Raw genomic sequence first — 27,745 nt, 5'->3', positions numbered from 1 at the left:
AGTCAAGGGCCTGATAATCCCCCCGTGGCGCACGAGGGGGATATTTAGGATGGGCTCTGGTAAGGTAAAAAAGTGCCTTTAATTATGAAATTTAAGTGGTAGTAGGTAAACGGGAGGACCACCAGTGAAAAGGTGAGTGAGGAACAGAAGTGGGTCTGGGGGAAAAAAAAAAGAAAAAGACAGAAAGAGGGAGGAGAACGAAAGAAAAGAATAGAAAGGCAGGAGGAGGAATGGGAGAAGACTAGGAGATAGGAAAGAAGAGGAATGGGAATTGAGGAAGGGGGAGGGGGGGTGGGGGAAAAAGAAAAAAGGGAAGAAAGAAAACAGCATAAGAAAAAAGGGAAAAATGAGAAAGGAAAAAGAGAAGAAAATGAAACAGGGGCAGAGAAAAAGAAACATAATTAGAAAGAAAAAAGGAAAGGGAAAGAGGCGAGCGGGAGGGGGGGAGTAGGGAGAAAGGAAACAAAGGGAAAGAGAGGGAAAGGCTGAGGAAAAAAGGGGGGAAGAGGGAAAGGGAGGGGAGGGAGGGAAAAGGGGAAAAAGAGAGGGAGCCAGAGTGTGAGGGAACATGAATTTCACTCAATTCATGCTGTTTTTTTTCCCTTTTTTCTTTCCCCCTCCCCTTGCTCCATTCCCCTTCCTCTTCTTTCCTATCTCCTAGTCTTCTCTCATCCCTCCTCCTGCCTTTCTATTCTTTCCTCTTTTTCTTTCGTTCTCCTCCCTCTTTCTGTCTTTTTCCTTTTTTTTCCCCCAGACCCACTTCTGTTCCTCACTCACCTTTTCACTGGTGGTCCTCCCGTTTACCTACTACCACTTAAATGTCATCATCAAAGGCACTTTTTTACCTTACCAGAGCCCGTCCTAAATATCCCCCTCGTGCGCCACGGGGGGATTATCAGGCCCTTGACTCGATCATTTGGACCAGTCTAGGTGAGCAATCAATCTTGACTCCCCTGCAAAATGTACTGCTTTGTAAATTGTTGTTGTATATTATATTTACATTGTGCTTGTTGTTTATTCTACACTTTGTATATATCTCCTAGACCCTCCTGAAGAAGCGGTACAACCGCAAAACCAGTCGAGGCTGTTGACTGGCTCCACGCATTAGACCTAAATGGTTTTGTTTCTCTTTACATTACCTCATCTGATCTGTGGGGCTTGTCCCTAATGTTTTTATATTTATACTTTTGTATGTAAATACATTTTGTTTTATACCTATTTATGGTTTCCTATCAGTGCCTCGAAAGTCCCAACCAACACCCTCTTGACCTATGAGTATTTATGCTAATCGGCCTCAAGCAGCCTTTAGTTAGTATTCAATTGTTCTCACTCTCTACAAATCAGATGGGATGTTGGCACATGTATCCAATTTTATAGCCAATTTAATAGAGGCCATACTCCTCCTTGTTGTTTAAAAAAATCTGTAGGTTGCATGTTTTGAGTTAAAGAGGAGTTCTAGGTCTAGAATTATTGCTCTCGCTCTAATTATCATGGCTATACCTCACATGTGTGTTTTGAACACTGTTTTCATATGCGGGCGCTGCTCAAGTATGTGTTAGCTTCTGTAAACATCCCTTGTAATAAAAAAAAGCATGACAGGTCCTCTTAAATATAAGATCTTGGGTCAAAAATACCTCAGATCTCATTGCAATAACAATAAAAATAAAATAATTGATGTCATTGGGCGGAAGTGACGTTTTGACGTAGCTAGCTGAAACCATAACCCCCGGTATTCCTCTTCAAAGAACCAATGAATTCCTGCGGCAGGTGGTCCGTAAGTGGTTAAAATGTTTTTTTTTACCCAGATTTTTATATATCCTTGCTAATATTCCACTTTATATCTTGAAGAAAATATTTCAGGAAATTGACTCCACTCTTTCCCCCTTTCTTTGGCATCCTAAGGTGCCCAGACTCTCCTTGGAGACTCTACAACTCTCCAAATGTCATATATAGGCAATCCCTTAATAATACCAGTGGTACCATGACTCTCAAAACTTCTTTGCGGATTTATACTCAATGTCTGACCTTACTGGCAAAAACCAATCATATTTCCTCTCCCAACCAACCCCTTTGGTTTAATACCAGTTTACATAATTTCCTTGATCTACCTGGTGAACTGCTGTGGGCAAGATGGGGCCTTGTATATTTACACCAACTATACTAGTGGGTGCCTTTAAATTCTTCTCACAATTGCAATAAGAGCTGAGGAGCCCTGCTGGGTGACATTTCAGGTATCTGCAGCTTAGACACGCAGCAGAATCACAGTTAGGGCTTCAAAATGTAAGTCTCTCTAATTCCAAATTTCGAACGGGGACTCCTCCAACCAAACCATACATGGCTTATCTCCACGTTTCTACATGCTTCTCATAGATAGGCCATCACTGTGGCTACTTAAAGTACATTTGAGGGGGTTAACGGATATCTCTAACCTTTCTCCTGAGAATTGGTTGTTTAACTCATACCCTGGCATGGTTATGTCTGCTAGGGACAAACTAACTATGGTACTTACTGTACATAGAGAATACTATACACTGAAACTGCTTTTCTATATGCAAAAACATGACACTCCTCTATGTCATAAGTGTAAACAGGAGACCAGAAACTTCATGCACATGGTTTGGGCCTGTTATAAGCTTAGGTAATTTTGGTCAGCAGTTACCGCATTTCCTTCTGACAATTCTGATTTCCCTAATGTGTGTAGCCCTAAATGGTGTCTGCTGGGTATTTTGCAGGACATATATATATATATATATATATATATATATATATATTTCTGACACAGCCAAACAACTTCTTATGCCGCGTACACACGATCATTTTTTAGCATGAAAGAAAACATAGTTTTTCAGCATGTCCAAAAAACGATGTTTTTCCAACTTCATCATTAAAAACTACGTTGCCCACACACCATCGTTTTTCAAAAATTATGAACAAAGCGCGGTGACGTACAACACGTACAACGGCACTCTAAATGGGAAGTTCTATTCGCCTTTGGGCTGCTTTAGCTGATTCCTTGTTAGTAAAAGACGATTTGCACTTTTTTGTCTGTTACAGCGTGATGAATGTGCTTACTCCATTAGGAACAGTAGTTTTTCCAGAACGAGCGCTCCCATCTCATAACTTGCTTCTGAGCATGCGCAGGTTTAAAATGTCACACATGATCTTTTTAAATTACGTTTTTAAAAACAACTTTTTTTTTCATGCCGAAAAATTACTGTGTGTACGCGGCATTAGGTTCTTACTATATTGTGCTAGGAAAACCATAGCCTTGCAGTGGATTTACTATGAAAGCTGTGGAAAAGGCTGGTTAATCAGAACTTGCCTCTGTACAAATTGACATATGGGGCTAGGAACTGCCCTGGGACTGTGGCTAGACACACAAGACACTAGTGACTCCCTCTTCTCTTTATTCTCTGATCCTCCTCCGTAGAATACCCCTACATTCTACTTCTATTGTGTCCTGTATACGGACGATGCTCATAGCCGAGTACCAGATGATGTTGACAAGCAAACAAATAGGTACTGTTTTCCTAATCCAAATTTTGATGAGCTGTTTGCTCATTCCCTACAGTTTGGTTCTCTCTTATAAAAATGCTGGCATAGTATATGTATACATTCGCTTGAGTGCATTGTGTTCTCTGATTTCTGTATTTTGCATGCTGGTAGAATTCAAGTATACATTTGAATACTGTGTGCTCACTGATTTGTGTATCTTGTGTTTTTGGAATTTTGTGACAATTGATGCCACTCTTGTCCACATTGCTATTTCCATGTTATAATTCATGGTATGTGAATGTCCTTTTCTTTGTACTCAATATTTACAATAAAACCAAGTTAAAAAAATAAGAAAATATGTATATTGTGAAACTAGGGCTGTTGTATGGTTTTTAACTGACAGGACACATAAACCGAGTCTTGGTCTGTTGAATTTACAATGAATGAGTTTGGCCTTCTTGTCATTTTGACATATATAATGGATATAAGTGGAATATAGCAGTGGTCAGAGCACAAATCAACAGTAAAATATGTTATCTTGAACATAAACGCTAAGTATTAATGTAATGTGAGTATAAACTGTTCTTCTTGTATCTATGATGTGCTATCTCGCCTCTATCATAGCAGTGTACAGGGTGCAGTTTCATGTGGTTGGGTACTTATAAAAATGTCACGACACCAAACCTCCAAAAATAAATCAACTTAATTTCAGCGTTTAAGGTAAAATTGTTGTTGTCCCTAATATAAAATCTTCAGCCCCCAATTATATCTCAAACAACAATCTGAAGGGTTTGGTTCACCTGTTCTACAAAACAGAACATAGTCGGCTCTTTAAAATAATAAAAATAATAATAAAAAAGCTGAGTTACTAGCAACTCAAACAGCAGGTAATGGCAGAGTAACTACCGTATTTTCCGACGTATAAGACAACCTTTTATACTTAAAAATATCCCCCAAAAATTGGGTTTCGTCTTATACGCCAGTATTTTATACTGTATGCAGAGTCAGACTGCGGGTGTCCATTGTTCAAAATCCATGCCTCCTCCTCGTCCTTTTTCGTGATAAGCAGAACACTCAGTTTCCCAGCAGAGCCTGTGTTCAGTGTTCCGCCTATCATGGGCGTCCTCTCGTCCGAGGCCTGGTACCCCAACAGTGGAACAGCTAATGTTTCTGGGGCCCACCCCTTTCTTCAGAGCCTGGAAGGTCTGTCATAGTCTGTCGGTGCGCCCTCCTTTCCTTTTTTTTCTCTCTTAGTAATTTGAATGCCCATGGTTCTGAGGAGGGCTGCAAGACTTTAGGATTGGACTGCATCACCCTATAGCGAAAACACCAGAGCGCAGGAGATTTTTGTACTGTTTCTTGTTTCGATTGGCAAAGTGAGTCATGCAATGGCACAGTGAGGTGAGGCATGCAATGGGCACAGTGAGATTTGAAAAAAGCTGAATAAAGCCTGTTCCTGTCAGCGGTTGTTCCAGCTACCCCTCAGCTTTTAGACAGACTAGTCAGAAGGGGGTCATTTTATAAAGTGAGTATATCCCAAAACCAACCTTTTAGCTGGAAAATTAGGGGGTCGTCTTATACAGTAAATACGGTATGTAGATTAGAATTTAAACAGAAATACCACATTATACCATTCAGACTATTACACAGATGGTAACTAAAGAATGAGTGAGTGTTATATACTGTATATATATATATATATATATATATATATAACCTTATGACCTCAAGAGCTCAGGAGCAGCTGAAAGAACACCTTAGTATGAATAAATGGCTGACTGGTTGATGATTTTAGATAAGCATAGTGCAAAATGTAAACTGAAAAGTTTGTTGTGGGCTCACATTTTTACATCTTAATGGTGGCCTTTAACACAATCATCTGGAAACATATCTAGTTCAGGTAGGAGTTTGGTGCGTCTACATGTGTGTTCCTGAGTCAGTGATCCGCTACAAAGTATACCGCTCCTATGGAATAGAAGGAGTGAACTGTGTACTTTCTCTGTATCTTCCTGTACATTAGGATCTGTAGGCTGGAGATATTCTCTCTGTTAGTCACACTTTCCAGGCACTGCGTGCGAGCTGCTACTGCGGGGATGGAGCGCAAGAATCGGCGGAATCGGTGCAAGGATCAGCGGCCTGCAGTGCAGGGGACCCCCGCTGAGGAGGAGGAGAAGCGCGGGGCCAGAGAGCAGGTGGCCTGGGAAGTTGGCTATGCTGAAATCGTAAAAGAAAACAAACTCTTTGAACATTATTACCAAGAACTGAAGATTGTGCCTGAAGGTGAATGGGAGCAGTTTATGTCTGCCCTCAGGGAACCTCTCCCAGCCACAATAAGAATTACCAGATATAAAAGCCATGCTAAAGAAATTTGACACTGTTTGAAAGAAAAATACATCAAGGAGTTGCAAGATATTGAAGTGGATGGTCAGAAGATAGAGGCTCCCCAACCACTGAGTTGGTACCCTGATGAGCTTGCCTGGCACACAAACTTGAGTAGGAAAATAATCCGCAAGTCACCAGACTTGGAGAAATTTCACCAATTTCTTATCAGTGAGACAGAGTCAGGTAATATAAGTCATCAAGAAGCAGTCAGTATGATTCCTCCTGTTCTTCTGAATGTCCAGCCACATCACAAAATCTTGGATATGTGTGTTGCTCCAGGATCTAAAACAAAGCAACTTATAGAAATGTTACATGCAGACATGGATGTTTCATTTCCTGAGGGCTTTGTCATTGCTAATGATGTGGACAACAAGCGTTGCTATTTGTTAGTTCATCAAGCTAAGAGGCTAAGCAGTTCCTGTGTTATGGTAGTGAACCATGATGCATCGACATTCCCTGGCTTCTAGTTGACAATAATGGTACTAAAGAAGTGCTGTACTATGATCGGATACTTTGTGATATACCATGCAGTGGGGATGGCACTATGAGAAAGAATATAGATGTTTGGAAAAAGTGAAACGTGGAAAACATTAAACAGTTTGCAGTTGCATGGGTTACAGATTAGAATTGCTACCCGTGGTGTTGAGCAGCTGGCAGAAGGGGGAAGGATGGTGTATTCAACATGCTCACTGAATCCCATTGAAGATGAAGCTGTTGTATCCTCCCTGCTGGAGAAAAGTGAAGGATCCCTTGAGCTTGCTGATGTTTCTTCTGAGATTCCTCGATTGAAGTGGATGCCTGGAATCACCCAATGCAGGGTAATGACCAAAGAAGGCCAGTGGTTCGATAAGTGGGAAGATGTACCTACAAGTAGACATACACAGATCCGTCCAACTATGTTTCCTTGTGATGAAGAAAAAATTAAAGGAATGAATCTACACCGTTGCCTGAGAATACTGCCACATCACTAGAATACTGGAGGTTTTTTTGTAGCGGTATTGATAAAGAAAGCCCCTATGCCATGGAACAGGAGACAACCCAAGCTGTTTTGGATGCCCCCCACTGTTGCGGCCAGTGTTCCAGTTGTTAATGATGCTGTTGAGGATGTGACAGAAATGGATAAACCAGCTGTGGGAACAGATAATGCAGCGAATAAGGACGGAAGCATCAAATCTGATTCTACGAATAAGGACAACGTGTGCGGTCCGCCACCTTCTAAGAAAATGAACTTGTTTGGATTTAAAGAAGACCCATTTGTGTTTCTCTCTGACGACGATCCAATATTTCCCCCAATAGTGACATTTTATGGATTAAGTTCATCATTTCTGAAGACAAATCTCTTAACTCACACTCGGGAGGGGAAGAAGAAACAATTGTATATAGTTTCAAAGGAGCTGAGGAATGTACTACTTAATAATAGTGAGAAGATGAAGGTAATAAATACTGGTGTAAAAGTTCTATGCCGGAATAATGATGGAGAACAATATGGCTGTGCTTACAGACTAGCTCAAGAGGGCATCTATACTCTGTATCTATTCATCAGTTTGAAAATTGTGACTGTATGTGTAGAAGACATTAAGGTCATGATTAAATACCACCAAAAGCACAGTCATGACGTGGTGCACGTGACGCACGCACGCCGAGGGAGCAGCAGCTCGCGCCACGGATCGGACCCTACGACGGGGGATGGAGGAAGCCGAAGGACTCGAGGATGCATCGGCGGCGGCAGGAACGGAGCAGAGCGGGAGACTGCGGGGCTGCTAGACCGCCGATCGCTCCCTCCGCGAGGCCGTTCTCCCCCTCCGTCTTAGCCGAGGCCCCCCCTCTCTCCCTCAATCTCCCCACCGCTCTCTGAAGGAGGAGTTGTACCGAGCGGTACTGACGGCGGTGAACAGGTGCGGTTGTCTGCAGCGTCGTTTGGTGGGTGCTTATGGCTCTCAGCCCCCCGTGGATCACGGCTCCTCATCAGCTCTTATCGAGCCCAGAAAAGCATTGAGGTAATATTTATGCAAACCTTCTTCCTTTTTTCCTATGGAAGTACATCTACAGGATAATTAATCCAGGTGGACAATCGGAAATCGCAGGTAATGGCTAGAACCTTATGTTGTCAGCGTTTGCCACTTAGTTTGTTTTTTCTCTCCTCCCTACTCTGTTATTGAAAAGACAATGTAGCAATTTACCCATAGACACTTCAGAGCTGTCTCAGTAAAGAGCAAAGAGTGAACTCACTTGTGGTATCTGGCAAAATGTGTTAAACAGCAGAGGGGTACCAGGAGTGAGTGTGGCTTACACAAGCTCTATTTGTCTCTCCTCATACATATTAATACAGGACTCCATGCCTCTAGGGGTTGAGAGCCTTACAGACGGCTGACATTCACGCTGGTAGACAAGCATAAAAGCATCAGCCATCTCATAGCACTGTACCTGCCTCCACCAATTAAATTTAAAGCCTGGAAGGGACATGTTTCGCAGCACTGTCTGAAATTTCAGGGGTTGACAAGTAATATTCCCTATATCGCCAGGTCATCTGGAGGCGAACTCAGTGCTGGACGGTGTTTGACTCTCCTGCCCAAGATGCCCAATCGTCTTAGGCCCACAAGCTCTTAGGCAGCATACACTACGGCCCAGGGCGAAGGGTGCTAGATGTCTGAGAGACCCCAGATCTTGCATCTATAAAAACGTCTGTTAAGTACGGGAGGGTTGAGAGGAAGTTATCGACGGCCATCGTATGACATGCCCCACTACACACTAGGCGCTGACTAAATTATAAAGAAAAGAAAAGGGAAAAAAGAAGGGGGGTGCAAATGCAACCCATACCATAGGATTGTCGCTGCGCAAAAACCGCAAGGCATCTCGCAGCGGAAAATTCCCAAAATTTCAAATCCAAACAGGGAGTGCACAGCCTTTATTATCAAGGACGTGCAACCCTCCCTTTCAAAAACCCGTCTCAGCGCAAGTGGGAGAATCCTCGGTTTATACCTTGTCTCTCTTAATTAATGGAAATACCCGGTGTCAAATACTCACCAAGATTTAATTAATACCCCCAAAATTTTGCAAAATTGCTCCCTAGGGAGTTACAAAAACTTTCATAAAAAAAAAAAAAAAGGGGGTAAGCTCCTCATCTTTCGGTCAAACTGGGGAAACGCATCAGAGCGATAAAGAAATATAACATGAATAGATCAACTAGGGGGGCGGCCCCGAAAATACCTAAAGATACCTCCACTACCAGTACGATCAGACACTATATGACGTCGGAAGGAAGTTCTAAGAGTCCAGGTCTGATAAAAAAAACAGAAAAAACTGGGACAAATAAAAAGGGAGTAGGGGGGGCAGAAACCCCAAGTGCGGATACCTCAACAGAACTTGATCAGGCAGCCAGCCAAATAGAAGACTCTAGCTTGGACTCTCACATTCCCACAAAGGGGGAAATGGATGCTATGTTAAGGAGGTTGGAGAATGTAATAAGAGAGGAAATCAGCACCCTAAGAACGGATTTATTCCATACGTTAGAACGGGTAGAGGAAGCAGAGAAAAAAATAGAAAAGCAGGATCTTGAACTAAAAGAATTAAAAATCCAACATTTGATCATGAAACAAAACCAGAGGTTACTGCAATACCGTCTAGAAGACCACGAGAACCGTAACAGAAGGCAAAACCTTAGGATACGATCGGTTAAGGAGGAGAGGGGCGAAGACCTGAGGAAAATTCTTAACGATTTGTTCCTACCCCTCCTAAACAATGGTTCGGAAGGCCCCCTCAAAATAGAAAGGGTACATCGAGTTGGAAAGACAAGGGAGGGAGGAGGAAACTGGCACAGGGACATAATTGCCAGGTTCAGACACTTTGAAGATAAAGAGGAAATCTGGCAAAAACTGAGAAGAAAGCCTCCCTTATCCTATGACGGGACTGAGATCCAGATCTTCACGGACTTGGCCTGGGAAACCCTGTCCAGAAGAAGGCACTTAAAACCCTTATTGGAACAAATGCGGAAATTTAATATAAATTACCAATGGGGCTTCCCGGCTTGCTTGATAGGGTTTAGAGAGGGTATATCAGCCAAATTAACATTCCCTGAGGAATTGGTAGGGTTCTGCCGTAAACTGGATATACCGTTGATTGAGTTACCTGAATGGGTCGAATAGGGAGGGGTTGATTAGGGACCAGAAAATAGCGGCAACCCGGGGTGGCCATGTGAGATTGGCATAGAGGGGGGGAGAGGGGGAGGGGACGGAGGGTGGGTGATCGGAAAGGGGAACAAGTAGGGAGGATCCGTTCCCCCACACATATAAGATCGATCTCCTGGGAAATTCCAGGAGACAATGTATGGGAGGGGCGCTGAGTGCTACACCTCATCCAAAAGAACCGACGGGTAGGGGATACAGTGGATCCCCACGGTTCAGAGGCGATGGATGGGCCTAGGCAAGGGGGGGGAGGGGGGGATCGAGGGGTGGTTTTGGAAGGGGAGAGAATACTCTCCCCCTTCAAAATAGGGAGGGAACAGGGAAAATGGCTCCCAGGGGATCTCTTAGAAAGTCCAGCAAGCTCACGGAACGATCCAGTAATAGGAAATGACTGAAGTTAAATTTTTATCCTACAATGTAAAGGGTTTAAATTCAGCTGTCAAAAGACTAAAAGTCTTGGCTGAGCTGGAGCACCTCAGAGCGGATGTGGTATTTATCCAAGAATCTCACTTGACCATTGACGCAAACATTAAATTATACTCCCCGGAGTACCCCGTTTGGTTTTATGGAGACTCCATCTCCAAACGAGCAAGGGGTGTGGCTATCGGGTTTACAAGAGGCTTTGGATTTACGCTTGAGGAGAGGCTGACGGACCCCGAAGGGAGATTTTTATTTCTCAAAATAAAGTTCGAAAATGTAATCTATACTCTAGCAAATATATATGCACCTAACGTACACCCAACCCAATACTTAGGTAAAATTTTGGGAAAACTGAATAACTTTGCGGAGGGATATATAATACTGATGGGGGATTTAAACTTTGTATTTAATCCGACAGAAGATAGTACGTTCCGTGGGAAGGTGACAAAAAATGAGCATTTGCAGAGAATCAAACATAAGCTACACGAACGCCAATTAGTGGACGTCTGGCGGATTTTTCATCCAAAAGAACATGACTACACATTTTTCTCCCCTCCACACGGAACGTACTCTAGAATAGACTACATCTTGGCAGATCATGGGCTGCTAGACTCTATCACAGAGACTGAAATTGGAATCATGACGGTGTCAGACCATGCTCCAATAACAATGAAAATTATATTATCTACACAAAAGAGGCAGCGGCCGGTGTGGCGCCTAGATGATAGCCTGATCCGAGATGAAGGAGGGGTTAGAAGAGTGGAGGCCGAACTAAAACAATTTTTTCATATCAACGATACAGCGGGGATTTCCAGCGCAACCCTTTGGGAGACGCACAAAGCGTATATTAGAGGAATTTTAATTGCCGAGGCCGCTAAAAAAAAAAAAGAAAGGAAAAACAAAGCCAACTCCCTGAGGATAGAGATAGAGACCCTAGAAAGTAAACACAAAGAGCAAAGATTAAAAGAGACCTACCTTAATCTAACCCTGAAAAGAGATGCACTTAAGGAAATCATGGAACAGGAAGCAAGGTACAAACTAAACTGCATCTCCAAGGAGAGGTACATATGGGGTAATAAACCAAGTAAGCTGTTAGCCAAAATGGCCCAAAAAAAGAAAACTAGGAACTATATTGAAAAAATTAAGGGGAAAAATGGGAACTTGGCTTACGCAACCCCCGAAATCGCAGACAGTTTCAAAAACTATTACGAGGAATTATACACAATAAAACATCCAGGTCTGCAGGAAGGGGAAAGGGAAGAAGAGACTAGAGACTTTCTTGCAAAGGCAGGACTCCCTAGATTAGAGGAGATGGAGAGTTTGGATATGGATCACCCCATAACCGAGGCAGAAATTAAAATAGCACTAAATACCTCCACGGGCGGAAAAAGCCCGGGTCCGGACGGGTTCTCAACCATGTATTATAAGAGATTTAGCAATATATTGATTCCAAGGATGTGCAAATATTTTAATGGACTAGGCTCCGAATTCGAAGCCAGCAGTGAAGCAACAGCGGCCGTGATCACGCTAATATTGAAAGAAGGGAAGGACAGCACTCTCTGTTCGGGATACAGACCTATTTCGCTGTTAAATACAGACATTAAGCTGTTTGCCAAAATCCTTGCAGGTCGCTTGAAGGGGGTTATGCACTCTTTGGTGCACCCCGATCAGGTAGGATTTGTACCCAACAGAGAGGGCAAAGATAATAGCCTAAGGGCAATTCTCCTGCTTCAGTCCATTAGGCAGAATAAATCCCCCGGTCTATTCCTGTCAGTTGACGCTGAGAAAGCTTTTGACAGGGTAGACTGGGGGCTTATGATGAAGACCCTCACTATCATGGGAATAGGGAATAGGATGTCCCGTTGGATTAAAACACTGTACCTCCATCCTACCGCAAAAATTAAAATAAACGGAACGTTATCGGAACCATTCGAAATGAAAAATGGAACAAGGCAGGGGTGCCCTCTATCACCCCTTCTCTTCATACTATCTTTGGAGCCACTATTGGCTACTATCCGTAAGGATCCCGATATCAACGGAGTAGGAGTAGACGGGGAGGAACATAAATTATCGGCCTTCGCCGATGATATTTTATTTTATGTAACCAACCCGATCAAATCCATCTCAAAGCTCTCCAAAGTATTGAAACAATACGGGAATATTTCAAACTTTAAAATAAATATAAATAAATCAGAAATTTTGAATATAAATTTAAATAAAAGAGAGGTAGGATTAGTAAAAGAAGTCTGCGCCTTTCCCTGGACTAAAGAACTAAAGTACCTAGGTATTAAACTAGCCAATACAGTACAGAAGATGTATAAAATAAACTATGTTCCCTTACTAAATGAAATCAAGAACGAATTAAAAAACACGGTAAATAAACCTATATCTTGGATCGGACGTATAAATATGCTGAAGATGGTCGTAGTCCCAAAAATCCTTTATAAATTCTTACTGGTACCAATCGCCCTTCCACAGCAATTTCTGAGCATTCTGAATACCTTGCTACTAAACTATGTATGGAAAAACAAGAAGCATAGAATTTCGCTCTCCACATTAAAACAGGGAAAGCTGCATGGTGGGTTGGGCGTTCCGGACATCAAAAGTTACTATAAAGCGGCGGTCCTATCGCGGGCGGTTGAATGGGCCCGGGACAGGCCAGATAAAAGATGGGTGCAAATTGAGAAGGCGTTAACTAGCAAACACTTGAATAATATTATATGGATCCCTACACAACACAGAGCACTAGATCACAAAACACATGAAATAACAAGACACACATTAAGATTATGGGATAGAACTCAGGCACAACTAGAGGGGAAATTTAATTCCCCACTAATGAATTTAAAAGAAAATCCTTATTTTGCACCTGGGGAAAACAAAATTGGAGGGAATTGGATTAGGAAAGACACAGTGCACTTAGGAGATATTATTAATGACGGAGAGATAATGACCTACGGAGATTTGAAGTCCAAAACGGACTACTGGAATCTCGATAGGTGGCATTATTCTCAGCTGCATCACTTCGTGAGGCACCTCCCCCGCCCATTACGGACGGAGGCGGAGCTCACTCCACTTGAGAGGATCTGCAAATCCAAGAATTCAAAGGGCACGATCACTAAACTCTACGGGATATTGGTCAAGATAGGGTCTCGGGGAGAAACACCCTTCATAGACAAATGGGAAAGAGAGTTAGGTATCACGAGAGGGACAAACACTTTTCAGAGGATTATTCAATTAACTCACTCATCTGCTATAGACGTCCGCACAGCCGAAGCAAATTACAAGTGCCTTTCAGGATGGTATATCACCCCTGATAAAGCCAATAAATTTAAAGCAAGCCAGCCAGCTGAGTGCTGGCGGGGCTGCTCTGAAATAGGCACGATGGCCCACTTATGGTGGCTATGCCCAAAAATTCAAAACTACTGGGACAAAATATTGACCCAAATAAAGGTTATAACGGGGGAGGAGATAAAGAAAGACCCCTGGGTCGTGCTCTTCCACGGCAGTCTTCAAGGGGTAAAAAAATACAAGCAGTCTTTACTACCCCATCTCTTAAACGCAGCGAAGAGACTCATTCCCAAAAAGTGGCAGGAGAAGGAAAGCCCCCATGTCTGGAACTGGATAGATGAAGTAGAGGAAACGTACAGGTTAGAAGAACTAAGGGACAGTCACCTGGAAAGAAATGGGGAATATAGGGAGAAATGGGCAAAATGGAAGGTTTACAAAAAATCATGGAGCTACGCTGAAAGAGTTAGGGTTTGTTAGGAATGGGAAAGGTGTAAGTGGGTATCAACCCACATGCACCTCCCGCTCGCCCTTCTATCGACTACTTTCAGAGGGATATTCAAAAATAGTTCCCTTTGCTGAACTTTTCTGGAGATACGTTAGAAGAGAATAGGATGAGATCCCTGGGAGCCACGGGGGGTGGGGAGGGCGTAAATAATTGCAAAAATTCTTTTTCTGTCAAATATTATTGGGTTCCGACCAACAGGGCGTTGGGTTAATGCCTTTTTGATCTACTGGTTGGCCGACTAAGAATCCGTAATACTTAAAAAAAAAAAAAAAAAAAAAAAAAAAAAAAAATTGCAGAATAAATACCACATATGATGCAAACCACAACTTGAGACGTAAGAAGCATCAAATCATGAGCTGGTCTCTAGAATTTGGTAAATGAAAGCTGAGGTGGTAAAAAAAAAAAAAAAAAAAAAAAAAAAAAAAAAAAGAAGACATTAAGGTACTTCTTACCCAGGAAAATCCCTTCCTAAGTAAATTTAGTAGTCAAATCCAAAAACAAGCTAAAGATATAGATATGGGAAGCATTGTCCTAAAATTTGAGCCTAATCCACAGAAACCTGACACACTTCAATGCCCTATTGTTCTGGTAGGTTGGCGAGGTAAAACCTCAATCCGTTCCTTTGTTCCAAACAATGAGAGATTGCATTACTTGAGAATGATGGGGGTGAAAATTTTTAAGGAAAAAAAAGAAAATGCTAAAAATGCTAATCCTGAATCGGAGGCCATCCTTGACCAGACAGAAGTTGAGGATATGGAATGCGTAAAAAAAATATAAAAACATACCAGAAAACAAGGACTGTGGTGCAAATGATACCGATGAGAAGGGTAGCTGCATGACTTCAGAGTGCCTGGAAGAGTTTATAACTGATAAGGAAGATGCTTCATTTGCTGGTGTGAAGCAAGAGAAGGTACCAGCAACCCTTGAAGAGTCCAACATGGATTGCCCAGACAGTGATTCTAAAGAACAACATTAGCGATTATCAGACTGCTGGAACGAATACCCATGTTTGGTTGTAACATTTAAAGGAAATTTTTACTGAAATACAGAGGTAGCAATTGCTTGGCTCCTTTTGAAAATTTGAGTCACTGACCTAAAACACGCATGCAGCTCGTGATTTTAAAATTGTTTGATCTGCATGCTTGTTTTAAATCAACAGCTTGTCGGTGGTGAGGGTTTGCAAAGGAAGACTTCAGCAGCTTTTTTTATTTTCTCAGTATACAGTATGTTTCTGTTGAGTTTTCTGTAAGTATCAGCTTGCAGAATTGGGGATGATTGTGTTTATTTTTTTTAAATATATTCCAGTGTGGACTATATTTCTTTTTTTTTAAATAAAGTTTCTTAATGGGGAAAAAAAAAAATGTATACATGGTAAAAAAAAAAAAAAAAAAGGAAACATATATAGTTTTACAGCCACTAAAGAATGCCATTAAGAACTACTTATGTTGATAGTATCATCAAGGGGAATGCTTTAAAAATAAGATTAGCTATTCAGTAATCATAAAGGTGAACAGCTACCTTAACCAAAATCATATTTACAGGTACCACTAAGAAGAACTAGAAATGCACCTGGTACAAATCAAGGTCATATAATCTGCACAAGTATTCTACATCCTCTTGACAGAATGTAGGGTTAACCACTGAGCTGTGTAATGCAGCAAATCTCAAGTGGAAGAATAACATTTGCATTCAGGAAAGGAAGGTAAAAACTCTTCTCTAATCAGATTTCTACATTTGCTAACAGACAAATTACATACTTAAAATACCAGCATTATCTTGGGAATATGTCTCTAACAATGTGATTTATGGCATACAACATTCATATTAATATATGTTCATTTACTGTTCCTGCACCACACTGTGCAGCTATGAATATGCACCTGGCTAGTACTGATATCCATGTCTTGATTGTTATGTTTGTATCATTCCGGTTGCAGCTGTCAGATTCCAACAAAATTGATGGATTCTTTATTTTGTTTACCCGTAGTCTCATGCTGTTTATTTTCAATATAACACTTCTATTTTGCCTAATTTATGTGTTTTTTGACAAATAAATGGCAATATTTTTTTTAACCCTGTTTCAGGAAAACATGTGTATTGGGCCATGTGTGAATTGCAGACATTTATGAATTATGCCTTACATAAAACATCTCAACACAATGTTACCTCTTTTCAAATAAGCAGCTGCTACCAGCAATCCAGTCCAAGCTGACAATAGTGATGTGTGCATTAGATGGGGAACCCAGATGTTCCTCAAGATGGTGCCACATCTCTTGTCACTGACTACTGCTTGAAAAAAATCACTGCCAACTTAGACAACAAATAACACTGTCAATAGAACCACCATCAAACAACACTGTCTCTTAGTGCCTCTCTCGACAGTTAACATTTTAATGTTACTTTTTTCTGCAACTTGTATGTAAATATTTGTTCTTTTAAAATGTCTCACAGCTTTGATAGTAAGTATGTATCCCCAGCACCCAGTGTGCATCCCTAGCACATAGAGTGCATTACAAGGTAATACCCCATACTAGGAAATAAAACTAGAAGCTTTCAGTGTATGGAGCTGTTGTCAGGCTCATGGGTAAAGCATGATAACACCTCTGGTTTCAGTGTTTGCATTTTATTTACATATGTTTTATTTATATGAATGGTCTTAGAATCATTTAAATGGGGTATTCAGTTTTTTTTTATAGTGATAGACCTTTGACTCTGATACCATATGGTGTGTAGCAGTAGACATGGGTTTTTATATATTTGGTATACTTTTATTGTTGCCACCAAGAACATTATATTATTGGTACATCTGACACCAAATACTGTATGTAGCATTTCATTACAGCATAGCAAGGGTCTCTAGAAATCCTTCCAGAACTGTGATTTAAAGACTACTCATTTATTAAAGATCATAAACAGCAAACTCTACAGCAAAGTCATACAATCCTCTTAACGGTCTGCTCTCCAGTCCAGAGGATCCATTTTTTACTGAGTTCAATTCCAAGAAAATAAACATACTGCCCTCTGACAGCATACAGTACATTTTCCAGTGAATCTGTAGATGAAATATTGTAATACAGATTGCACATGCAAACAAAGCTGTGCCTATAAGTGGTAATGGGCTATGGCTTAGAGTGGAATTAGATCGGGGGGGGGGACTGAAACTGAACCACAAAAAATTATGAGGAACTTTCAACAACATTCTTGTACAGTATGGCAAATGTTCCTATATTTGCTCTGTCTCTCCAATGACAGTTTAGCACTCTACCTGAGCAACAGCTGTTGGTACCATCTCTGTGGAAGCTCCTCCAATGGCAGGGGTCTTTCATTGGGCTCATCACTTTAACCAATGAACATACATGTTCAAAGAAGATTAACTTGGTTAAGTGAACAGTAGGGATGAGCCGAACACCCCCCTGTTCGGTTTGCACCAGAACTTGCGAACACACAAAACATTTGTGTGAACATTAGAACCCTATTAAAGTCTATGGGACTCGAACATTTGAAATCTAAAGTGCTAATTTTAAAGGCTAATATGCAAGTTATTGTCCTAAAAAGTGTTTGGAGACCTGGACATGTATCAATGCAAAAAAGTTTTAAAAACTGCTGTTTTTTCGGGAGCAGTGAATTTAATAATGCTAAAAGTGAAACAATAAAAGTGAAATATTCCTTTAAATTTCATACCTAGGGGGGGGGTGTAAAGTTAGCATGAGAAATATCGCATGTTTCCTGTACTTAGAACTGTCCCTGCACGTGTCATTTCTGAAAGAAAAAAATACATTTAAAACCAGACTTGCAGCTATAATGAATTGTCGGCTCTGGCAATTCAGAGAGGATTCAGTCATAAAAAAAAAAAAGCGTGGGGGTCCCCCCAAATTCAATTACCAGGCCCTTCAGGTCTGGTATGGATATTAAGGGGAACCCCGCCGTCAATTTAAAAAAAAACGGCGTGGGGTTCCCCCCAAATATCTATTCCAGACCATTCAGGTCTGGTGTGGATTTTAAGGGGAACTCCACCCCAAATAAAAAAAATGGTGTGGAGTTCCACCAAAAATCCACAACAGGGCCCTTATCCGAGCACGTTAACCTGGCCGGCCGCAGAAAAGAGGGGGGACAGAGTGCGGCCCCCCCCTCTCCTGAACCGTACCAGGTCACATGCCCTCAACATGGGGAGGATGTCCCCATGTTGATGGGGACAAGGGCCTCATCCCCACAACCCTTGCCCAGTGGTTGTGGGGGTCTGCGGGCGGGGGGCTTATTAGAATATTATTATTATTATTATTATTATACAGGATTTATATAGCGCCAACAGTTTGTGCAGCGCTTTACATCAGGGAATATGGAAGACTCCTTTAACAAAGGGGACCCCAGATCCTGCCCCCCCTATGTGAATTGGTAATGGGGTACATTGTACCCCTACCATTTCACGAAGGAAGTGTAAATAGTTAGAAAAAACACACACCGTAGAAAAAAGTCCTTTATTAATACAAAAAAAGAAAAAAAATCCAGCGGTGATAATCCACTCGGTCCCGGCTTCCTGCTCCAACATTGTTGGTATCCAGCGACGGGTGATCTCCTCCCCAGTCCAGCGATGAGAAGATCGTCCGGCATCCAGAGCTTCAGAGCACAGCATCGGAGGCCGCCTCTCTCCGCCGGACACAGCCCAGCAGAATAACGCGGCTGGAGCTTTGACATTTCTTATATAGGGGAGGCAGGGCCACCTGTCACATGACCCCTCACCCTCTGCGACGTCACTGGGGAAGCCCAGTCTTCCCCCTTGCGTCAGAGGGGGCGGGGTCACGCGACGGGTGGCCCCTGCCTCCCCTATATAAGAAATGTCAAAGCTCCAGCCGTGTCATTCCGCTGGGCTGTGTCCGGCAGAGAGAGATGGCCTCCGATGCTGTGCTCTGGAGCTCTGGATGCCGGAAGATCTTCTCATCACTGGACCGGACCTCACCCGTCACTGGATACAGACAACGTTGGAGCAGGAAGCCAGGACTGAGTGGATTTTTTTTATTTTTTTTTATTAATAAAATACTTTTTTCTACGGTGTGTGTGTTTTTTCCAACTATTTACACTTCCTTTGTGAAATGGTAGGGGTACAATGAACCCCATTACCAATTCACATAGGGGGGGCCAGGATCTGGGGGTCCCCTTTGTTAAAGGGGTCTTCCAGATTCTGATAAGCCCCCCGCCCGCAGACCCCCACAAGCACCGGGCAAGGGTTGTGGGGATCAGGCTCTTGTCCCCATCAACATGGGGACATCCTCCCCATGTTGAGGGCATGTGGCCTGGTATGGTTCAGGAGAGGGGGCGCACTCTGTCCCCCCTCTTTTCTGCGGCCAGCCAGGTTAACATGCTCGGATAAGGGGTCTGGTGTGGATTTTTGGGGGAACTCCACGCCATTTTTTTTTATTTGGGGTGGAGTTCCCCTTAAAATCCACACCAGACCTGAAAGGAATGGAATGGATATTTGGGGGGAACCCCAAGTCATTTTTTTTTAAATTGACCTCGGGGTTCCCCTTAATATCCATTCCAGACCTGAAGGGTCTGGTAATTGAATTTAGGGGGACCCCCACGCTTTATTTTTTATTTTTTATGAATGAATTCTCTCTGAATTGCCAGAGTCAGTTTTAAATGTCTTTTTTTGTTTAAGAAATTACACTTTGTGCAGGGACAGTTCTAAGTACGGGAAACATGCGCTATTTCACATGCTAACTTTACACCCCCCCTAGGTACGAAATTTAAAGGAATATTTCACTTTTATTGTTTCACTTTTAGCATTATTAAATTCACTGCTCCTGAAAAAACGGCAATTTTTAAAACTTTTTTTTGCATTGATACATGTCCCCTGGGGCAGGACCCAGGTCTCCAAACACTTTTTAGGACAACAACTTGCATATTAGCCTTTAAAATTAGCACTTTAGGTTTCTCCTATAGACTTTAACAGGGTGTTCCGCGGCTTTTCGAATTTGCCGCGAACACCCCAAATTGTTCGTTGTTCGCCGAATAGGCGAACAGGCAATGTTTGAGTCGAACGTGAGTTTGACACCCCAACACCCCAAATTGTTCTTTGCTCACCGAATAGGCGGACAGGCAATGTTTGAGTCGAACATGAGTTTGACTCGAACTTGAGGCTCATCCCTAGTGAACAGCCAAAAAACCTTTTGTACACAATGAAGGGCATTTTTCCATAGATATTTTAATTCTTTCATGGCTAACTTGCAACACAATTTAATAGCCTTATCAATTTTAGATAAATTCTTGTACTCTCTGCCTGTGCACAAGGAGTGGTTATGGACATGAAGAGGAAGGAGGAGTATATATATATACACAATATATATATATACCAAATTAAGTAGGCAGTGGGGGTGAGCCCAACATACCTGAATTTGGTTCAAGGCAGCTCTGCAAAACATGACAAAAAAAATTATGACCAAGATTTGAGTGCCAAATCCAAACCTATTGAAGTTCAAATCTGAATGTTTTCAAGTTTACAAAACAAAAAATGTAATTTTCCCCCCATTTTGAGGGCATGTGGACTGCTATGGTTCAGAAGGGTGGGGCGCTTTCTCATCCCCCCTCTTTTCCTGCAGCCTGTCAGGTTGCGTGCTCGGATAAGGGTCTGGTATGGATTTTGGGGGGACCCCTACACCATTTTTTTATATTTGGCGCAGGGTTCCCCTTAACCACTTCCCATCCCACCCATATGACATCCGCAGGGGAATCTCCCATCCTGGGCGGGCGTCATATGACGTCCTGGGCTTCCCGGCCATCCGCCGGGCACCCGCGATTGCCCATTAACACAACAGGACCATGGATCTGTGTGTGTAAACACACAGATCCATGTCCTGTCAGGTGAGAGGAGACCGATGGTGTGTTCCTAGTACAGAGAAACACCGATCGGTCTCCTCCCCTTGTGAGTCCCCACCCCCTACAGTTAGAATCACTCTCTAGGACACACAATTAACCCCTTGATAGCCCCCCTAGTGTTAACCCCTACCCTGCCAGTCACATTTTCATTTTTATAGCACTGATCGCTGTAAAAATGTGAATGGTCTCAAAAATGTGTCAAAAGTATCCAATAAGTCTGTCGCAATGTCACAGTCACAATAAAAATCGCAGATCGCCACCATTACTATTATTATTTTTTTTAAATGCCATAAATCTATCTCCTATTTTGTAGATGCTATAACTTTTGTGCAAACCAATCAATATACACTTATTGCAATTTTTTACCAAAAATATGTAGAAGAGTACATATCAGCCTAAACTGAGGAAATTTTTTTTAAAAAAATGCTATATTTATTATAGCAAAAGGTAAAAAATATTGTGTTTTTTTTCAAACTTGTCACTCTTATTTTGTTTATAGTGCAAACAATAAGAACCACAGAGGTGATCAAATACCACCAAAAGAACGCTCTATTTGTGGGGAAAAAAACATAAACATTTAGGTACAGTGTTGCATGACAGCGCAATTGTCATTCAAAGTGCGACAGCGCTGAAAACTAAATTGGCCTGGGCAGGAATGGGGTGAAAATGCCCTGTATTGAAGTGTTTATTATCCATACCAGACCTGAAGGGCCTGGTATGGATTTTGGAGGGACCCCCATGCAATTTTCTTTTAATTTTTAGTTTGGTGTTTCCCTTAATATTCATACCAGACCCAAAGGGAAACCCATGCAGTGTCCACCATTTCTGGTAAGCAGATACCCATACTGGCGGAGGTGTTTTCGTCACTTCAAGGAACACAGCATTATTATTGCACATTGATTTGTTTCCTCACCGGGTGCAATCATCCTTTTTATGGACTTATTTTTATTATATTTACTTTGAGACTACTATAATCATTATTTATTTATGTGATTACCACTGCTCACTGTGTATTTTTGTTTATCACATTTACATCTCATCATTTTAAGCACTAAATATATTGCCTTTTCTTCCATATCTAAGGTCATAATTTACATGGTCTAAGTGCTACACTTTGTTTTTCCTTCAGGCGTATAGATAGACTTTCCATGTTAAGTATGGTCGTCGTTCCCGCGTCAAAATTTGAATTTTTTTTATTTTTTGCGTAAGTCGTCCGTGAATAGGGATGGACGTAAGTCACGTCTAAGTTCAAAAAATGACGTTGTTGCAACGTCATTTCGTGCAAAGCATGGCGGGAAATCTCGAAACGGAGCATGCGCAGTTCAATCGGCGAGGGGACGTGCTTCATTTAAATGAATCACGCCCCCTAATCGCCGATTTGAATTCCGCCGCCAGAAATACACTACGCCGCCGTAACTTACGGCGCAAATTCTTCCAGGATTCGACTTAAAGCCAGGTAAGATAAGGCGGCGTAGCGTATCTCTGATACGCTGCGCCTATCCATTTCTATGTGGATCTGGCCCAATGTTCCTTCCGTAAGGCTAAACAATTGGATCAAGCCTTAAGTCCATCCTCATAAGGCAGGGCTGACAACACATTCTTTTAAATTCAAAGCCAAAAATACCCTGTGGTTGATTTAAACACCAATTTTAGCAAGTCATGTTCCACAGATGCCCTTTAAGGCATTCATATTGTCATCCCATCTTTCATTACCTCATAAACACATGCAGGAAAATCCTTATTTTTATAATAATACATAATAAACACTACAATAGTATAAATTGGGATTAAGTTGTTTTTTATAAAACTGTTAAGTGTTAGCATGGTAAAAAAAAAAACATATTTACCAAAAAAAAGCTAAGCCTCACTGTTTCAACTTTCTAAAACACATATTATTTAAATAGCAATGACAAATGTGTACAGTATTTTAGTATGTAAAGGCTCAAAGAATATTTATGGTTCCCAGACAAATTAAAACTTTCAGGAATGCTACCAAGAACTGATTTAAATGTTCCTCATAGCTGTTATATTTTATGAACAGGGACATTATTAAAAATAAAAGATCTCCACTGGCACATAAAAGAACACTGTTAAGAGATTAAATGTCAAGCAAAAGCCACATAAAGGCAGAATTTAGTGAGTTCCAAAAGGATTATCAGAGAACTTTTCTATGACCTGCATGTCACTTACAATAAAACCATCTGCACTGAAATAATGCAAAATTAAATGCATATTTAATTTCAAATGTAACAATAGAACAAAAAATAGCCAAAGGATTTATCTGTCATTTTGTATTCTGTTGCTTTTATGCTTTAGGGATAATGTCACAAAAACAAAATAAGTGCCAGTATTAAAGGTCATGTCCTATACAAGTAAAATGGTCTTCAGCAGTCGTGTATGTTGGCATAACAAAAAAAAAATCATGTTGGAGGTTTCTCTTCAACAAGATCAGACTGAAGCATAATTATCCAACACATTCTCTGGTGCCATTTATAGAGAAGTGAACTGAGACAGAAATCGGGTTAGTAGAGGAGACATTTTGAAAAAAAAAATTAAAAGAGTAGCAGATTAAATATGAACAAGGAAATTATATTGCATTCTATTACATCACTGACATTACTGAGCCTTGGAAGTTTGTTACCTGGGAAAACAAATAACTGAAATGTTGTTACTATTGTTTCCATGCAGGTCTTCCCCTTTCAGTTGTTTAAAGCCCATCTCTGGGTAGAAATAATCCTCCCTTAACCAATTCACAATTTTATTTAAAAAATAAAATTCTTTACTCTAGAGGGTTGATTTACTAAAGGCCAACAGGTTGTTCACTTGACAAGGAAAGTTGCATTTTGCAGGGGAAGTTTTCCAAGTGCTTAGTGGATGAGGTAAAGATATGCTGACTTCCATCATACAGTCATGTGCAAACAAACATCTATTTAACTACTTGAGTCCCGGGCCTTAGTAAAAAGACGGCCTCCAGGTGGCTCTAGAAATCCGGGAGGACATCTTTTGACACCCTCCCGTCCTCCGGCCACTGGGGGGCGTGCACGCGGCGGCGCGTCCCCGAGATGCCGATGTGCATGCCTGGCGGCCGCAATGTCCGCCGGGTACCCGTGATCGCCAATGACAGAGCAGGGACGTGGAGCTCTGTGTGTAAACACAGAGCTCCACGTCCTGTCAGGGAGAGGAGACAGATGCTGTGTCCCTTGTACATAGGGACACAGCATCGGTCACCTCCCCCAGTCAGTCCCCTCCCCCCACAGTAAGAATCACTCCCAGGATACACATTTAACCCCTTCCGCGACCCCTAGTGTTAACCCCTTTCCTACCAGTCACATTTATACAGTAATCAATGCATTTTTATAGCACTGTTCGCTGTATTAATGTGAATGGTCCCAAAAATGTGTCAAACGTGTCCGATGTGTCCGCAGCAATATTGCAGTCCTGACAAAATTTGCAGATCGGCATATTACTAGTAAAAAAAATAATAAAAAAAAATGTCAGAATTCTATCCCCTATTTTGTAGCCACTATAACTTTTGTGCAAACCAATAACTATACGCTTATTGCGATTTTTTATTTTATCAAAAATATGTAGAATACATATCGGCCTAAACTGAAAAAAAAATAGTTTTTTTTTAAAAAAATGGGATATTTATTATAGCAAAAAGTAAAAAATATTGTGTTTTTTTTTTCAAAATGTTCGCTCTTTTTTTGTTTATAGCGCAAAAAATAAAAACCGCAGAGGTGATAAAATACCACCAAAAAAAAGCTCTATTTGTGTGGAAAAAAGGACGTAAATTTTGTTTGGGAGGCACGTCGCACGACCGCGCAATTTTAATTTAAAGCGATGCAGTGCTGGAAGCTGAAATTTTGCCTGGGCAGGAGAGGGGTATATGTGCCCAGTAAGCAAGTGGTTAAAAAAATCTTCGCTACTGGTCATTCTTTGCAAAATTAAACCTCATCACATTCAATGCGCTCTGGGGAAAATGCTCCAGCAAAGTAAAAAGTCTATCCATCTTTAGTAAATCCCTGGCCAACACAACTCAGAGTATGTTTATGATTGGTCCAGTGCAGCAGCCTGTGCCAAATTCAACCAGACACCTCTTTGTGATGTCAACACATTGTGCAACACATTGAGCCCAAGAGAACCCCACTGCTTGACAGCCAAGTGTCTACCTCCCCAAGTGAAGACAATAGAAGCCTCAGGACCTGGCAAATCACAGGATTCCAGAATGTGGTAATTAAAATGTTTTTATCATTAACATACAGTAGCAATAAGGGGGAGGGGGAAGTTAATGTGCAGAGTTTTTTAAAGCCATCGTAAGATTTCATTAGTTATGTATTTGTATACATTTTATAATCAAGCAGTGTTTTTGAATCATATATTATGACAAAAGCTTGCTTAAATGTAAAAGTAGTATTGTATATATAAAGAACACCAGTCAGCATTTATATATGAAATCACGTTTTGATAAGCCTGGCGAAGCCATAATGCTTGTTAATTAGCATCATGCTAATAAGGTACATAAGTACAGAATCATAAAGGATACAGGAAATTGCACTGTTTTACTAACAGTGTGATGAAAAGGCCACATGAGCTCACACAGGCTCACATTAACACTTATAGACTAGCAGCATAATTGTCATTTCAGGTGTCGGTATGGCTTATCCAGAGATATATGAACAAGTTTTTTGTATCTTTATTTATTGAAGGATACATTTTTTTAATGCAGGTAAATGCAAAATATTTCAAAGTAATATTTCGAATTCTTATTTTTAGACGGTATAGGAACACTAGACTAATTTTCACATATTTTTTCAGGCTATTCTGCCTGCTTTGCTGAAAACCTCTTTACAGAACTTGATAGCTTAAGTAAAAACTTACACAATGACTTATCAACACTGCCTCACTTCCTCTCTATAAATCTTTCTGTCTCTCTATTCAGGCTCCATATAAATCTCAGTGAGATGGAGAAGCAACTTCTGGTGTGCTTTCTCTTTGGAAAACTGAGAGGGTCAGATCCACAAAGCAGTTACGCTGGCGTATCTATTGATACGCCGCGTAACTGCTAGGTTGCTCCGGCGTATCTTTGTTTTGTATCCACAAAACAAGATAAGCCTGAAGCTGGGCTAGATCCGACTGGCGTACGTCTTAGTACGCCGTCGGATCTAAGGTGCATATTTACGCTGGCCGCTAGGTGGCGCTTCCCTTGATTTCCGCGTCGAGTATGAAAATTAGCTAGATACGCGAATCCACAAACGTACGTCCGGCCGGCGCATTTTTTTACGTTGTTTCCGTAAGTCTTTTTTCGGCGTAAAGTTACCCCTGCTATATGAGGCGTACTCAATGTTAAGTATGGACGTCGTTCCCGCGTCGAATTTTGAAAATTTTACGTTGTTTGCCTAAGTCGTTCGAGAATAGGGCTTTGCGTAGAATTACGTTCACGTCAAAAGCATTGGCTTGTTGCAGGTTAATTTGGAGCATGCGCACTGGGATACTCCCACGGATGGTGCATGCGCCGTTAAACAAAACGTCATTTATGTCGGGTCAAGACGTATTAACATAAAACACTCCCCCATCTCATCCATTTGAATTGCGCGCCCTTACGCCGACAAAGTTACACTACGCCGCCGTAACTTACGGCGCAAATTCTTTCAGGATACAGAAAATACGCTGTAAGTTACGGCGGCGTAGTGTATCAGAGATACGTTACGCCGGACGGAAAGATGCGCTGAGGTACGTGGATCTGGCCCAGAGTGTTTTCTGAATCCTGCATCATGAACACATCAAATATTATTATTATTATTTAATTTTTTAGAAAAGTTTGCCCAGAAATGGTAAAATATGCAGGTATAAAGCATCTGCTTAAAAACATTAAATACAATGGGCCAGATTCACAAAAGAGATACGACGGCGTATCTCTTAATACGCCGTCGTATCTCTGAGATACGATTGTCGTATCTATGCGCCTGATTCATAGAATCAGTTACGCATAGATAGCCCTAGATCCGACAGGTGTAATTGACTTACACCGTCGGATCTTAGGCTGCAATTCTAGGCCGGCCGCTAGGTGGCGATTCCATTGCGGTCGGCGTAGAATATGCAAATGACTAGTTGCGCCGATTCACAAACGTCCGCTTTGCCCGTCGATCTAAATTTACGTTGTTTCCGTAGAGAAACGCAGCGTAAAACTACGAGTGCCCTCTAGGTGGCCTAGCAAATGTTAAGTATGGCAGTCGGTCCCACGTTTAAATTTTAAATTTCACGTAGTTTGCGTAAATCAACCGTAAATGGCGCTGGACGCCATTTTCGTTAACGTCGAAACCAATGACGTCCTTGCGACGTCATTTAGCGCAATGCACGTCGGGAAATTTTAGGGACGGAGCGTGCGCAGTACGTTCGGCGCGGGAACGCGCCTAATTTAAATGGTCCCCGCCCCATTTGAATTAGGAGGGATTGCGCTGAGCGGATTTACGCTACGCCGCCGCAAGTTTACAGGTAAGTGCTTTGTGAATCAGGCACTTACGCTGTAAACTTGCGGCGGTGTAACGTAAATGGGATACGTTATGCCGCCGCAGCGTAAAGCATTTGTATGTGAATCTGG

General features: G+C 41.6%; 1 protein-coding gene and 1 pseudogene across 1 annotated transcript in view; one reads left to right on the top strand and one right to left on the bottom strand.

Moving 5' to 3' along the window:
- NAALADL2 (N-acetylated alpha-linked acidic dipeptidase like 2) overlaps positions 1-27,745 on the bottom strand; it is a 1,143,792-nt gene that overhangs the window by 826,231 nt on the left and 289,816 nt on the right. The window lies entirely within an intron of this gene.
- LOC120936764 lies at positions 5,589-15,105 on the top strand (annotated as a pseudogene).

The sequence above is a fragment of the Rana temporaria genome, chromosome 4 (assembly GCF_905171775.1).
Source record: "Rana temporaria chromosome 4, aRanTem1.1, whole genome shotgun sequence".
NCBI lineage: Eukaryota > Metazoa > Chordata > Amphibia > Anura > Ranidae > Rana > Rana temporaria.
This window is presented reverse-complemented; position numbering and strand designations above follow the sequence as displayed.